The sequence below is a fragment of the Misgurnus anguillicaudatus genome, unplaced genomic scaffold, assembly GCF_027580225.2.
Source record: "Misgurnus anguillicaudatus unplaced genomic scaffold, ASM2758022v2 HiC_scaffold_39, whole genome shotgun sequence".
In the NCBI taxonomy this organism is placed as follows: Eukaryota; Metazoa; Chordata; class Actinopteri; order Cypriniformes; family Cobitidae; genus Misgurnus; species Misgurnus anguillicaudatus.
Genome location: NW_027395289.1, coordinates 1 through 14949, shown reverse-complemented (window position 1 = coordinate 14949; position 14949 = coordinate 1). Strand labels below are relative to the sequence as shown.

The 14949-nt window shown below is 34.3% G+C and overlaps 2 long non-coding RNA genes across 2 annotated transcripts; one reads left to right on the top strand and one right to left on the bottom strand.

Annotated features, from left to right (window-relative positions):
* Positions 1-6949: 6949 nt before the first annotated feature.
* On the top strand, positions 6950-10402 carry LOC141363500 (uncharacterized). Its single transcript, XR_012368989.1, has 5 exons — positions 6950-7256; positions 7914-7962; positions 8048-8181; positions 8287-8382; positions 9673-10402. It is a non-coding gene; the product is annotated as an uncharacterized lncRNA (long non-coding RNA).
* A 1891-nt stretch (positions 10403-12293) lies between these two features.
* Positions 12294-14875, bottom strand: LOC141363503 (uncharacterized). Its single transcript, XR_012368992.1, has 3 exons — positions 14377-14875; positions 14158-14265; positions 12294-13787 (listed from the first exon to the last, which is right to left on the bottom strand). It is a non-coding gene; the product is annotated as an uncharacterized lncRNA (long non-coding RNA).
* Between the last annotated feature and the right edge of the window lie 74 nt (positions 14876-14949).

The window sequence follows — 14949 nt, the reverse complement described above, 5'->3', positions numbered from 1 at the left end:
TCATAAGTGGACGAGAGAGACACATTACGTTTACACCTGGTATTTAAATCCGTCTCTTTTGTCCACTTTCGACCGCTTCTGTGCTGAATACTATGAGGGGGTGGTCTGTGAGACGGTGGGCGAGTCTCTCTGCTGTCATTTAAACATGAGCGGGAGTAATTATGAGTTTATATGGACGCAAACTAATATTTTGTCGGAGTTCGCTGCTTGTTTAGCAAGTAAACATGCTGCACAGTGTTTTGTACATGTATATGTTAGAGCTTTCTTTGAATTTTCAGCGCAATTGATGAAATAGGATCACGCAACTTTCACACGCTTTCAAAACGAAACTACGGAGATCAGCCGCTTAGTTTTATCAATGAAAGGCTAAAAATAGCGCTGTTCACCGAATGTTCACGGCAGAAGTCAAAAAAGACGTAAAACTTGTGTTTAATAGGGCTTGGGCGCCGCGTTGCATTCTGGGACGTCGCGGCCATGTTGGTGGCCTCGCGAATGTAAACATACAGCAAGTTGAACGAGGAGAAGCGGCGGAGTTGGGAAAATTAAAAGAAAGAAAAAAGATGTTAAAATCCGGAAAAGGATGTGGAATTTACTGGGATACGTTAAACAGGGAAGCAGGCACCGGTATGTGGACAAAATCGGAACTATTAACGGTTAGGATCCATATGAAAAAAGAGTTAATAAAGAGCCTTTTAAGATAACAGCGTGGTTGTTGTGAGAGCACGATTTCACGCCAATCTGTAAGCAAAGTCACGTATGACCTACACTGTAAAAAATCCAACTAATGAAATGTTGGACGGGCAAAAATATATAAGTTAAACCAAGTTTTTTGTTTGAGCTAGTTGAGAAGACATATTATTTTAAGTCTAGATAAATCTGTGTTTAAAATATTAAATGAATGGTTATTTTCAAATTCAGTCAACATTCAGAATGGCTATGTTGACTGAACTAATTAAGACAAATCAGGTAAATATGTGGACTTATGACAGCTATGTTTCCTGACAACAAAATGCTCATAATATAACTGTTATTTGGTCACAAAATGTAATTTTAAGAGTTGTTCAGGCGTGAATGTATGTGCTTAAAGTTTAAATATGCGGTCGGTTAATAAAGATAGCGTCTATTTAAAAATGTGCTCGGACACTTTCGGACGTAGATGAGCTCCATATGAGCTCCAGAAAATCACAGACACTTAAGCGCTCACACCCCGCCCAGCGCAGCCTCGCCTCGGCAAGCGCATCAGAAATCGACTGCTGGCTCTGGTATCTCTGTGGCGTTTAAACGTGATTGAATTCATTTTAATTTCTCATACTTAACAATGAAAGGGTTATGTTTTAAATCATATTTTAGGATTGCACTTAATTGATATCGCTGTTGAGTGATGTTTCATATCTTTTACATTTGTTATAACCGGACTGCATGCGAATTTGAACTTCAGAGCTGAAGGAGCGGGTGGAGAAATAGTCCCAATATCATAACAATCTTAAATAAAACTTCTAAATATACCCGTGTGCGCGCGCCCGTGCGCGCGCGTGTGTATGTACAGTATGTGCATGAGTTTTTAATTTAAAATGTCTTAACTTAACTTGGAAGGATCTGAATCACAGGTCATTTCATCTGAGATCATTCCGCATGTACCAGCTGGAATCACTCACTGTTTCCCACAACGACACGAGTCATCAGCCGTTTCTTCAAGGTCACGTCAGGTAAGTGTTTGTAAATAAATGTTAATTTTAGACTATATTAATTGGCAAAGACGCAAATACTCGACGTTTTTGTAAACATATAAGTTATATAAAGGTGTGTTATGTTATGTGTCCGAGTTAAAGTGTGTGTTATGTTATGTGTCCGAGTTAAAGTGGAGCTATTTTAGTTAAGATAATACCGGACAGGGTTTAGGACTCCGTCTTAATTATAATTGGGACATTTTTACAAACAAACCTTATAAAATACAATACTGGCGTGCATTTTGAGACAAAACAATAGCACTCATATGTTAAGAGATGTCAGTATTTTAGTCAGTGATAAGTCCTGTCCGAGAAAACCGCCCAATAGTGTTTAATTCAATTACGTGTGATGTCTAAGGGAAATTTGGCAATTTTAGGGTATAAAATCTTTCACCGTCAAGCTTTATTATATTAAACATGTTATTTATGTATGTGTTTGTGTTTATATTCCTCTGTTTATTAAACCAGAGCGGTGATGATGTGGAAGAGGCAGACCAGAGGGCTGAAGAAAGTCTCCTAAATGGCCCTGCAGATGTTCTGACGGACTTTGGAGTGCCTTTTGGACTGTTTTATGCCCTCTATTTAGGGAAGACTTAATTCTGTATGTTCAGTCTGTATGATAAGTGAATAAAGCTTTTGTTTTTATGTGACTGAAGTTAATTATTTGTTAACAACACCAGCATAAATTATTTGATAAATAATTTAAAAAAGTTTCTTAAAAATTCCCAAATAATAAATATTAATTGAAATAACACATACAACATTGAGTAAATACTTAAATTTTAATTGACAGAGTCTTTGCTGTAAGTTTTTAAAGATTCAACTGATTAAAACATTTTAGTTGAATGAACTATAAAGCTAGTTGAGCAAACATACTTTTTTATATTTGAGTCAAGTTTGGGCCAACTAAAAAACATCAATCCAGGTAACACTTTGGAGTCAGAAATTGAGTGAACGTAAAATTTCTGTGGAACTAGTTACTAAAAAATAATTCATTGAGCCAACAATTTATTTTTTACAGTGTAGCTTCACAACTAGCTTAGTTAATGCAGCAGTTTTTGCTGACAGCAGAGGGATAGCAACAGAAAGATGAATGTTGAAATTTTCCCGTATTTTGGGCGAGTAAACCGGGACAGTTCCCTTATGTTCAATGTTGACTTAAGCTATATAAATTAATATTCAGATGTTATACTTCACTGTCGTATATATAAATGTCATTTATATGTCATGTATACACATTACTGAGGGGTTGAGGTTAATGTTTGGTTTCCGATATTGAATAAAACATAATGAAGTTTTCTGTAATCTGTCATTTTGAATGTAAATTACTTTTAATGTGTTACTTTATTATTAATACAGCAACGGTTTACCATGGTTGAAAAAATAACGACAAATGAATTAAATTAAGACACACAATTGAGAGAAAGTATGTCTATAAACAGAGCGCAGCATGGAGCGCAGCATGGAGCGCAGCAGTAAAGGAGGCAACCAACATGGCCGCCACGACAAGTAATGACGTCACGACGCCCAAGCCCTATACCTCAGATTAGATAAATGGGCGGAGAGAAGGCGGTCGCGTGTGGCTGTTCGAAAGCAACCACATGTGCGTTCCGCAACTCCAAAGCGATCCGATCGAAAGTGGTTTCGACCACCTCTGGATGTGGTTGAAAGTGGTCGAAAGTGGACGAGCTCAAAACGTTTTGAACACCGTTTACACCTGGCATTAACGTCGTCCACTTGTGATCCGATCGACGAAAACACATGTTAATGCCAAGTGTAAACAGCCTCATAGCTGTCATTAGAGTTTGAGCATACTTCTAAAACACAATCGATCAAATAATTGCAGAGGTATAACTTCATGAATCATTTGTGAATTTACCTCGTAAATCATGTCAATGCGTCAGACGTGAAGACGTTAAACTCCGTGACATCGCAAATTACTGAAAAGTAATTGCAGGCTTTTAGAAATAAACTCTTTTACTGCAGTAATATTTTAACTGATACACTTTTAACGTAAATGTCAAAGGAATCTACTGTTCTGGGCTGGGTTTCCCGATAACGATTGAACTTAGCACTTAAAGGGGTCATATTATGACATATTTTTAAGATGTAAAATAAATCTTTGCTGTCCCCAGAGTGTGTATGTGAAGTTTTAGCTCAAAATACTCCACAGCTAATTTATTATAGCATGTAAAAATTGATAATTTGTAGGCCTGAGCAAAAGTGAGCCGTTTTTGGGTGTGTCGTTTAAAATGCAAATGAGCGGATGAAGTGCAAACACTGATCACAATGATGGTGGTTTGTTGTAATTGAAACTCAATTGTGCTGTCAAGTACTTTTTCCTTTCTCTCTTTCTCTCTGCACTATGGCAGTGCTGTGGTTGGATATTGCAGATAAAGGGGGCGGTATTATTGTAATTCGCCTTACTACCTACCTCACAAAACAGGCAAATTCTGAACGACCTAATTTTTCACATGCTTGCAGAAAATGGCTTACCCAAACAAAGTTACTGGGCTAATCTTGATTACATTTTCTACGTTGATAGAAGCACTGGGGTCCCAATTATAGCACATAAAAATGGAAAAAGTCTGATTTTCACGCTATGACCCCTTTAAGAGCGCTTTCTACGAGCTACTTAACAAACATTCGTTGTTCATTTACGTGCGTTTCCCAAAGATGCACGTGAAACGATCGCTCGCAGCTGGGTTTTAAGTGCTACTTACGAGTCGCTATCCATTTGTCAAGTGCTGAAATGTCACCAATAGAATGAATCGAATTTGTAGCAGAAGCTTGTTTAGGCTAATGATTTTCAGCCGATGTGCACTAATATTTTTAATAATATATTTTCATTATTGTTCAATGACTTTTAAAGTGTTTTAATAATTTATTAAATATAATTTTTTGTATTTAGTTAGGTCTCGTCCCACTGCGAAATGCCTTCTGCGTTTCTATTATAGTTTAGATTATTATTATTATTATTATTTGTTGTTTATTATCTATGTTTATTTATTATTATGGATTATTGCATTGTACCGTAAATATTTATTTGGTTTCTTTAATTAGATGCCATTTCCCTTCAAAACAATGTTTAGATGAATTATAGCAGCAATCGGTATGAACCATTTATCAATTTGCTATACCAACTTGTACCAAAATACAAAAAACTTATACCAACTTGTACAAAATACGTTTTCCTTCTTTATTAATTTATGTTGAGTCATTTAAATTTGATTTCTCATTTGAATTTTAAATATATTATATTATATATTTAATATAAAAGAAACAAAGAAGAACCCAATAAATAAATAAACATTTAAAACATTACATTATCGTCATTGCAGGAGTGCAATATGCTGGTTGTCCTGTTGGTGACCTTGTAACTCTGTTGTCTTACTATGTACTTATGAATGAACGATTACTCCAGAGCACTCGTAGATCTACGATGATTTTCAACTGCAACTTAAGTTACGAAGGGAACTTGGGAAGGTTTTGGGAAACAGCCCGTAATTCTAAGATGATTCACACGATCGTTTTTACGATCTACTTAGCCGTACGATGCTTTTGGGAAACCCGGCCCTGTTCTGTTGAACTTGGGGCTCAAGCCCGACCTAATTGGTTCGACCTGCCTCCGAGAACAGGAAGTCAAGTTCGTTTACCGTTAATTATAAAGACTAAATGGGCAGGTAAATTCGTTAAAAAAATGAAAGTAATCCGCCAAAATATGGTTTTACATGTCTATTAAAATAAAGCCATTATTAATTTTTCCTAATGCATAGTTCTTTAATCTTTGCCTCTGTTTAAAACGTTATAAATTTGGAAAAGGAGGATTTTCAGCAATTAGTTTGAACAGCAATTCTGCAACCAACTATGGTTTCGGTTTATGTTGGTTAGAAATTTGAGTAAGAGGCTTTGTCCTATTTAATTTATTATTTATATTTCATTATTTTTTCTGACATTTTTCTCTGTTGACAATACAATGTTAAAATATAATTTATATTGGCACGAACACAATTTTTGTATAACATTTATAATTGTTATAGGCTACTTCATCTCTCTCTTTTCGTTAGAGACATTTGAATGTGAGATTCTGGAAACGAGATCTAACGTTAAGTTTTGCGGACCCGTCAGGTCGGGAAATAAAGGGGGTGAACAGAGAGTGTATTTTAAGTGGTTTACTGAATAGAACCTTGTCGGAGCTGGACAAAAAAACTGTCCAGCGGAGACCTCCTTAAACCTTAGGTGTGTATGTGTGTGTCCCGGATAAATATTAATAAAAAAGGAATACAGTTCAAAAGTCGGACTGTAAGTCTTTCATGAGAGCATAAATGCCTGTAATATGTTACCACTATAGTACTATTTAAAATGATTTCATTGATATATTATGCCTATAAAGGTGTTAAATAAAAAAATTGTCTAATCCAGTAATTAATTTTTTGATCTGAGCACACAATCAGAAAACCGTGGTGGTTAATTTTTTCATTTTTGTTTTTAATTTGAAAAAAACGATTGAACAAATGATTCACAGACTCATGACCATGCTTTTAAAATTTTTCAATGCCGTCTTTTAAATAGGAAATAAAGACAATGTTTCTTGACAAAAGATCAGATAGCCTATACTAGGCTAATTAAAAATAAGACGCAAGTGTGCCAACAGCAGTTGGCCCACCATCTACTGGCTAAAAAAAATATTGGCCCGCGGCCAAAGTTACTTGCCGACCCCTGCTTTATATCATGAGCCTGTTCTAATCCTATCTTCATTCCCACTTGTGACAGATAAAACTGACACGGTTGATGAGGACACAGTCAAAACTTTAAAAGGTAAACTGAGAAGTTAACAAAACTTCCATACATGCATATCTATGCCAATTTATTTTAAACATGGATAGCCAAATGTTCATTCATTATTGGTTAATTGGTATATTCTGTTTCCTTTTCACAGACCGTGTGATAAAGCAGTCTTCAATTACGGTGTCTGAATTGCAAGAAGAAGTGACCCTCCACTTAAACATGTGACATCTAAACTGTTTTGTGTTTTGGTTCAGCTTTTAACAGGTTTATCTTAAGTTGGTTGAAGGCGGAGTGCACCATTATTGAAAGCCAATGTTAACATTTGAAATTACCTAAACAAACATGTCTCTACCCCACTAGAATCTGGACCTTCTTTTGATAGAGCCACCACACACATACGCAACCCGGCAAGGATGTCGGTTAGTAGACACGCCCCTTACTACACTGTAAAATGTAATAGCTGAGCTTACTAAAAAGATTAAGTAAACTTAACTTATTTAATTAAGTTTGTTAACCTTACTTAGTTTAACTAAGTAATCCCAACTTTTTTCTATGCAAACTCAAGTCAACTTGATTAAACTTAACAGATTAATTTAGCTCAACTTAAAATTTCAAGTGTTTTCAAAAAGGATGACTGCACAGTAGGTGGCAGTAATGCTCCCAAGGAGTAAGTGGTGGCTTAACTGAGTGGTTAACTGAAGAAGACGACAACAGCACATGGTCAGATGAGAGCATGAGGAGGTAAGTTTGTGCTTATATATCATTTTTATTTTTTATTTGCTACGTTTTTATCGCAATATTACAATCACAGTTTGTAAACAGTAATATTTTGTCGGTAATAATAAAACTGATGCATGCTATTTGATCACAATTAGCAACTCAACAACTGCTAATCATGTATGTTTAAAGATAAACATTTTCGTTCAACAGACATAAGTAACTAATATGCAGAGGTAGATTGAGTAAAAATGTAATTATATAAAAAGTTATAGTTAAAGTTAGGCCTTATAGTAATAACTGCTTGAGTAAAAGTAAAAGTATGCAATGGAAAAACTGCTTAAGTAGTGAGTTTATAATTCGTGTTGGTGTGGTTTATAATAATAAACTACATGAAAATGCTTAGAACTGCTTATAAAAGGTAAAATAGCACATTTAAAGTAGGTGCTTTCAAAATTGTTACTCAAGTCAATGTAATGCAGTAAGCATGTTTCTACCCACCTCTGGAGAAAAAACATTAATAATTTCATACCTTAAAATGCCAAGTTATGTTAAATAAGAGATGTGCTGTATAAAACGTTTTAAGTTTATAGAGTGAATGCTAAAAATGTTGTTTTTACAATTGCTTTTTAGTATCTATCAATCAATATACTATGTTAATTGTATATTATTATTATTTAGCAGGAGCTTGTTTCTTTGAAGAGAGCGCATACCCTTCATGGAAAGTCAGGTAATTAACACACATTTTATTTAGGGCATGTCAAAACTTTTTAAATCTTGATATGTTGTTCTTTTGTTATCCTTCTTTCATATAGTAACGTTACTGTGGAGTACAACCAAGTCGCAAGCAAAAACTTCAAGCAAGAATTGTTCTCATCCCTTGCTAAACACGGTTTTAGAAGATTTTGAATGAAAGAAAAAATTTAAAAGCTCTCTTCAGTATCTAATAGTAAGTATTTTTGTTTGTTTGTTTTAAATTGTTTAAGTCCATTTGCTAACTTTTATGTAATCTGTTCTCACTGTTGATCTCAATGTTTTATGTATTATTCGTCAGAACATCACTGATGTCACTGCTCGGTGGACGGTAGTTCTCTGTGTTCTTGCTATCCTTCTTGCGGAAGACACTACAGACTTCCTGAAAACAAACATGGTTAGTATTCTTCTCGTTTAATCAATATGAGATGTCCTAATTTTTGTGTTAGCATTTAATTAGCATTATTAAAGAAATAATGTGTAAATAGAAGATAATTAAAGGCACCAAGGCACATCCTTTTGTCCCACAATTCTATGCGTGAGCATGCTCAGGATTGGTCCAGCCTGGTTGAGTTCGATAAAATAAAATGGTGGGCAAGAAAGCAACTGAGCACACATTTAGTGTAAATAAAGTAATATTTTCACTTTTGGTTGCATTTCTAGCGAGAAATTTGTATTGTTAGTTTTGAACTCTTTCCCCGCCATTGAGTTATTCCGTCAATTAAGAGAATCAATAACTTCTGATAAATGCTGTGAATAAATGAAAACATAATTTATTTGCCAGGTAAAGGTTTTATGCCAATTACATAACCAATTCAAAAATTATAAAGAAAGCAAAAAATCAAATAGTTAAAGATCAATCTGAGATGTATACCTGACAGTAGCGAAATACATCAACATGACACTATGGGTTTTGGTTTATCGCATTATGAGTGAACAAAGCTTAATACAGATGTTAACAGTGTGTAAACCGTTTTGAGCTGTCCACTTTCGACTACATTCAGATGTATTCAAAACAGTTTAGAACCGCTTAAACACGCTGTAACCCGTATGCTGGAAATAATTTTGACAGGTACAGTTTAATAATACACAAAATTAAATCAAATGTCTTTTAATAACATATGATGTTATAGTTACAAATGATTAAACCAAATAGTGACATTTGAACGTCTTGTCTTAAAACTGAAAATAAACAGGTTTTCCTGTATTTGTTAAAAATAAGCTAATAAAATAGTTCAAATAAATATTTAATGTTGCTTACCTTGAGTAAAATAGCCACATAATAAGTGGGATAATGCACAGACAGCAGGTTGTTATCATGAAATAAGCCCCTTCAGTTTGATACAAGACCCTCTGCTTGACACAGAGTCCTAATCACACTGTTGGGGATTATTTCTGCAAAAACAACCTGCTGCCTATACAATATAACTTACCTATAGAAGAGTTTTCTAACAAGATATTATTAATTAAATATGTTCCAAGGATGTTTTTGCACCACCAGGAAAGAAGCTTCTGCTGAAAGGTCCCAATTATTATTGGCAATTCCAACTGAAGCACTGTTAGAAATTTACGTGTCACTTCAAAAACTAGTAACATCACCTTGAACAGTTTAAATTTTTAAATGACACATCCACTTTGCATTTGTATTATGAGAATGTATATTAATATTGCGTTTCTATCTTATTAGGACTGTGATGGTGACCCACCTCAACTATCAATAGGAATTCTCAGTCTGGTGCCGGAGGACAGACACATTTCTCCACATGGTTTACAGCAATTATTTGGTAGGGTGTCACAGCCATGGATGGACTTGAGAAAGGATCACATGCCATGTGTTTAGTTTTTGGACTGATCGTTGTTTTAAATATGGAGTACCTCTTCACAGCTTATTTTGAGTTTTTTCACAGGGTTTTTCTTTCCCTGGGGCACAAATCACTAAAGTCAAAACTGCCATCACTACAAAACATACTAATGTGAAGTAGTGTGTTTTGTGTGAAACAAGTCCGTGTTACTGTAGATCTGTTGCATTTTGGAGTTTTTATTTTTCGTCAACCTGGATACAAGTTCCAGAAAAACTCAACTTTAATTGCTGCAAAACTTTGATGTTTTAGTTAAGCTGTATTTTGCGTGTTTCTGATGGCAGAAATAAGATTGTTACTGTAGGTCTGTTGATGCAATTTGTGATTTTTTTATCAGTCACATGCCACCCTGGATACAAAACCAAAACTGCAGTCACTAAAAAAAACCTAGTTTTGAATTTGTTTGTCAAGGTGTGTTCATTGTGTTTGTAATAACAGAAACAAGACTGTCTTAGGTCTATTGTTGCATTTTGGGTATCCAGATTGATGGGTGACTGAACACTGTGTGTGTGTGTGTGTGTGTGTGTGTGTGTGTGTGTGTGTGTGTGTGTGTGTGTGTGTGTGTGTGTGTGTTGCGCGTGCGCGCGTGCGTGTGTGCGTGCGACAAAAATGTTTTACTTTGTACACTGTGTTAACATGTTTAAAATAAATGTTTTAACCTCATTTTGTTGCTTTTAGGCTTTACTCATTTTTGTTAGTTCAGCTTACTTACAAATGTAAGGCAATCAGTTTCCTTATATTTACAAGTAAAGTGAACAACAAAAAGAAGTTATCTCAACTAATGGTTTTAAGTAAAGAGTACTTAACTTTACTTGATTAATAAGTTTAGTCTACTTGTACTGTTAATTTTTGACAACTTAAAATCAATACTCTACCTTACTTGATGAATAAGTTTAGGCTACAAATAATATAAAGTTTTGCCAACTTAAAAGCAATACACTAACTTACTTAAAATTATGAGGCAATCAGTTTCCTCACTTTTTTAAGTAAACTCAACTTATTACATTTTACAGTGTACTGGTTGGCCACAAGTGTGTTTTGGTAGTCGGCCCAATTTCCTTTTCCAAAGCGTTTTTCAAACATTGTGCACTCCGCCTTTAAATTGCACTTAAACATTTTTTTTCAGTAACTTTTTAAGCAGAGAATTACATTATGATTATAATATAATCATTGCTTATGCCTATTCAGTGATTGCATATTCATAGTGTACTTTTCATTAATACATTTAATGTTAACATTGTACAATTTGATAGCTCTGTAAAGTAGCTCTGTAATTGCATTTCTCTGATATTTGTTTTATATTGTTTCTCTTTGGTCAAAAGATTATTAATGTCTCTGTGCTTGCTGGATTAAAATTTACTTTAGATATTTTTGTAATGTACACAACACAATATGAAGTATATTACATTGTTCTGTATTCAAAATCCGTGTATGTGTCTTAATATTTAATGATTTTAATGTAACATTTTAAATATTAAAAACAGCTATATAATAGAATAGTAGTGTAATCCTAATACATTTCTATTAATGTAATGCTAGTATATTTCTAATATACTGAAGTACTATTAAAGTGTTCTTAAAGCACAGTTAAATTAAGCTTTAAATGTATTCTAACTGTATTTTTAAGTGTATGAGAAGTGCATTTCAAATGAATTTTAAAGAAGTACACTTAAATTGCACTAAATATATTTGAAGTTGTTCCAATTTAACACAATTGAAATATAATGCAAATAGATTAAAATTGACTTTAAATATATCTTGAAATGCATTTAATATATTTGAAGTGGGTTCAATATAATACATTTAATATGCATTTAGTATAGTAGCTTTTAAATTAAGTATGTCCCAAAAATACTCTTTAAATATATTTCTTTTTCACCTGGGATGGCGGGTACATGTGTGAAGTTTTGCTTTTAGTTAAAAGATTGGTAAATTCATATCCAAGTCACCCAAAACTGTTTATATTCTGCGTGTTTCTATAGGCTACGAGTAAAACAGCATCAGACGATTCAGTTTTAGCAGCGATCTGAACAATTCATTCAAACTGATTCGTGAACCAATTCAAAACTTTTGCCCATTTGCTTTGTAAAGAATCGATTCAAAAGACTCATTTATTTGCAGCACTTTGTAAGGAATCGACTCAAACGAGTCATCAATTCGCGAATGCCTCAGAAACACGAGACAGCAATTTAAAAATAAAATATAAATTTCGTAATTAATAAAAATACAGTAACAGAGGAACGCTGCACAATGTAAACGAAGTAAAAGTAAACATGTTTCCACCTCGGAAGCGCAACTTGAGTCGAGAAGGGCATATGGGCAGTTGCCCGGGCAACCTGAGCAACCCACCTGTGCACGTCCCTGGTTTTAGGAATGATTTCAAATTGAAAAGCTCATTGAAATGTATCTTTTTGTAAGAAAAGGCATTGGGCACAAAGTCAGAGAGGTGAAGACATTTAATCAAAGAGGGATAAAAACACTGTTAATAGACAGTTGTCAGTAATTATTATAATAACAAAGAATGATAATAAGACGCCAAATCCAGTCTGAAGACTTCATTTTTGTGACAACTGTTTCGAAAATACGATGGTTTAGCACTATAGGGGGAGTTGATCACAAATGAGCAGTGTCTTGGTCGGTTTTTACTATTATGGGGCGGTTTCCCGGACAGGGATTAGACTAGTCCTAGACTAAAATAAATGTAAGAGCTGTCCAAACTGAAAACAACTTGCACTTACATATCTTAAAATACATCAGTGCCCTTTGTTTTGCCTCAAAATGCACATAATAATGTTTTTAGTACTGTATGTTTCTTAAAACTAGTTATATTTCCCAATTAAACTCAGGTCTAGTCCTGGCTTAAGCTAATCTCTGTCCGGGAAACTGCCCCTATAAGTTCAATAAACATTTATCATACTGACTGATAACGCTACAATTTTGCCTAGTTTTTATTTATAGACAGATTTAATGACAAACATGTGCATAATTAAAAGAGGGTAAAAGTCTTAATAATGATCTGTTTGCCCTAAAAAAACAGAATACACTTTGACTTAATGGCTTTAAGAAGTGCAAAATGTTTGGAGTGAGATCTTGTTGCTTTTATGTTTTCCCCAGCAGGTGTTTCAAGCACTTCAATCATTTCTGTGGCTTTAGCTTAAGTTCATTCTAGATTCATTTAAGGCCAATTGCAATTATATTATCATAAATATATATTACATGTATTTCGTAAAGTAATGTACTTTTAATCAGCTCTTAACTTTACAACAAAAATAATAGCCAACAGCGATAACAGAAATAGCTGCAGAGTAGCAGTTTACATAAGATTACCACAGATTTAAATAAAATAAGTTAATCAAAATGTCTTGATTGAGAGAAATCATGCAAATTAAACTAAAACACAGAGTAATGAAGGGTATATTTTAAGGTTTAGTTCAAGTGTACTTACTTATTTGGGTTAAAACAGCATCAGGTTTAACATTGTGTCTGATTGGATTTACTACGTTAACTCCCAGTATTTTATACCAAGATCAAGGGTTTGATATTGCATATGAAAAACATGTACATAATTAAGCCAAGTTAATCATTTTGTTCAAATAAAAAATTAAAAAAGCAAATTAAATCATCTGCTAAAGAAAAGTCTTCCATATTCAATTCAATTTTATTTATATACTGTAGCACTTTTCACAATTGTTTAATTATTTCAAAGCAGCTTTACATTAATAAACCTGACTCCCTAAACTCCTAGGAGAAAAAAAACCCTAGAGAGCCAGACATAGCTGATTATATAGAGAACTTACTATATATTAGATACTTTATTTTACAACTTTAAAATACAAAAACATTAAGAATTAAAACATTTTTTTTTTTATGTGTTCAAGGATGAGACGGGATCTGCATCAGATGTTCAGTCAGCGGTCTGTGTTCATGAAGTCTGAAATACAACCTGAAGATGAGAAAGAAAGAAAATGTCAACATTTAATTTTTAGTCATTATATTTATAGTATATCTAGAACCTTAAAGCCACAATATCAGTGGCGGCTCGTAACTGTTCATCCGAGGGACGCTAATTTAAAATAAGTGTTTGGAGTGTCATGTGAGTTGCTTGCGTTTTTAAAATATTTGTTTGTTGCGTCATGTGATCCATGTGCATCAAGTGTTTTGTCAAAATAAGTGCCTGCTGCACACACGTCAAAACCATTTATGATAAAAGAGACGCTCACGTTCACAAAATACAAGCAAGACACTCCCTTAACAGTAAACTTTGATTACGCACGAGATTATGCGATTATAGTTAAAAAAGCATTCATTCATACCTCCTTTAAACTCCATACGTCTCAGGATGATGAAAACAGCATCTCCAATCATTTCCCTCTCCTTCAGTCATTCAGCTTCATCCTTTTCATTTTTGTGTGGATAGTGCCCTGTAGAAAATGTACATTTAAAAGTAAACAATCTTACTATACAACTAACTACACAAAATAAAAAGCATGTAATCTGCAAAATGCAGTTTCCTTCTTGAAAAGGTCTGTTACCTCATTTTGTATACGAGTAGCTCTTCTTCGTCAGACTCAGTTTTAAACCAGTCATGATCTAAGATCTCCTTGAGCGTCGGACGATCACTTGGATTCTTGGACAGGCACCATCTTAACAGATCATAGATTTCTGTACAAGATTTAGGAGAGAGCTGATTAGTCATCATGACACACAAATGGCAATAATGATCACGGCATAAAGAGACGCTTTTGTTGTCATTTAATAATACTGCAAAAAAGTCTGTCTGTCTGTCTATCATCTAAAGGGACCCTGGTTTAGGGCTGGGTATCGAACGTCGATACTTTTATGGTATCGAACGAAAAACTTTGATACTTTGAGTATCGAAAAATGATTTATCTTTCGGTGCCAAATTTCGGTTCCAAAAGCCAAGCGGCTGTGTCTGTGTGAGCCTGTACTTGCATGTAAGGACCTAAAGCGCCGGCGATTGGCTGTCCACCACCACGTGACGGGGAAGATTTCGGAAGATACTCACAGTCACCCAACACACGTGTAAAAAGGATACAATATGAGAAATGTACAGAAAGGCTTTGTGACAGTGTAACCAATTCAGT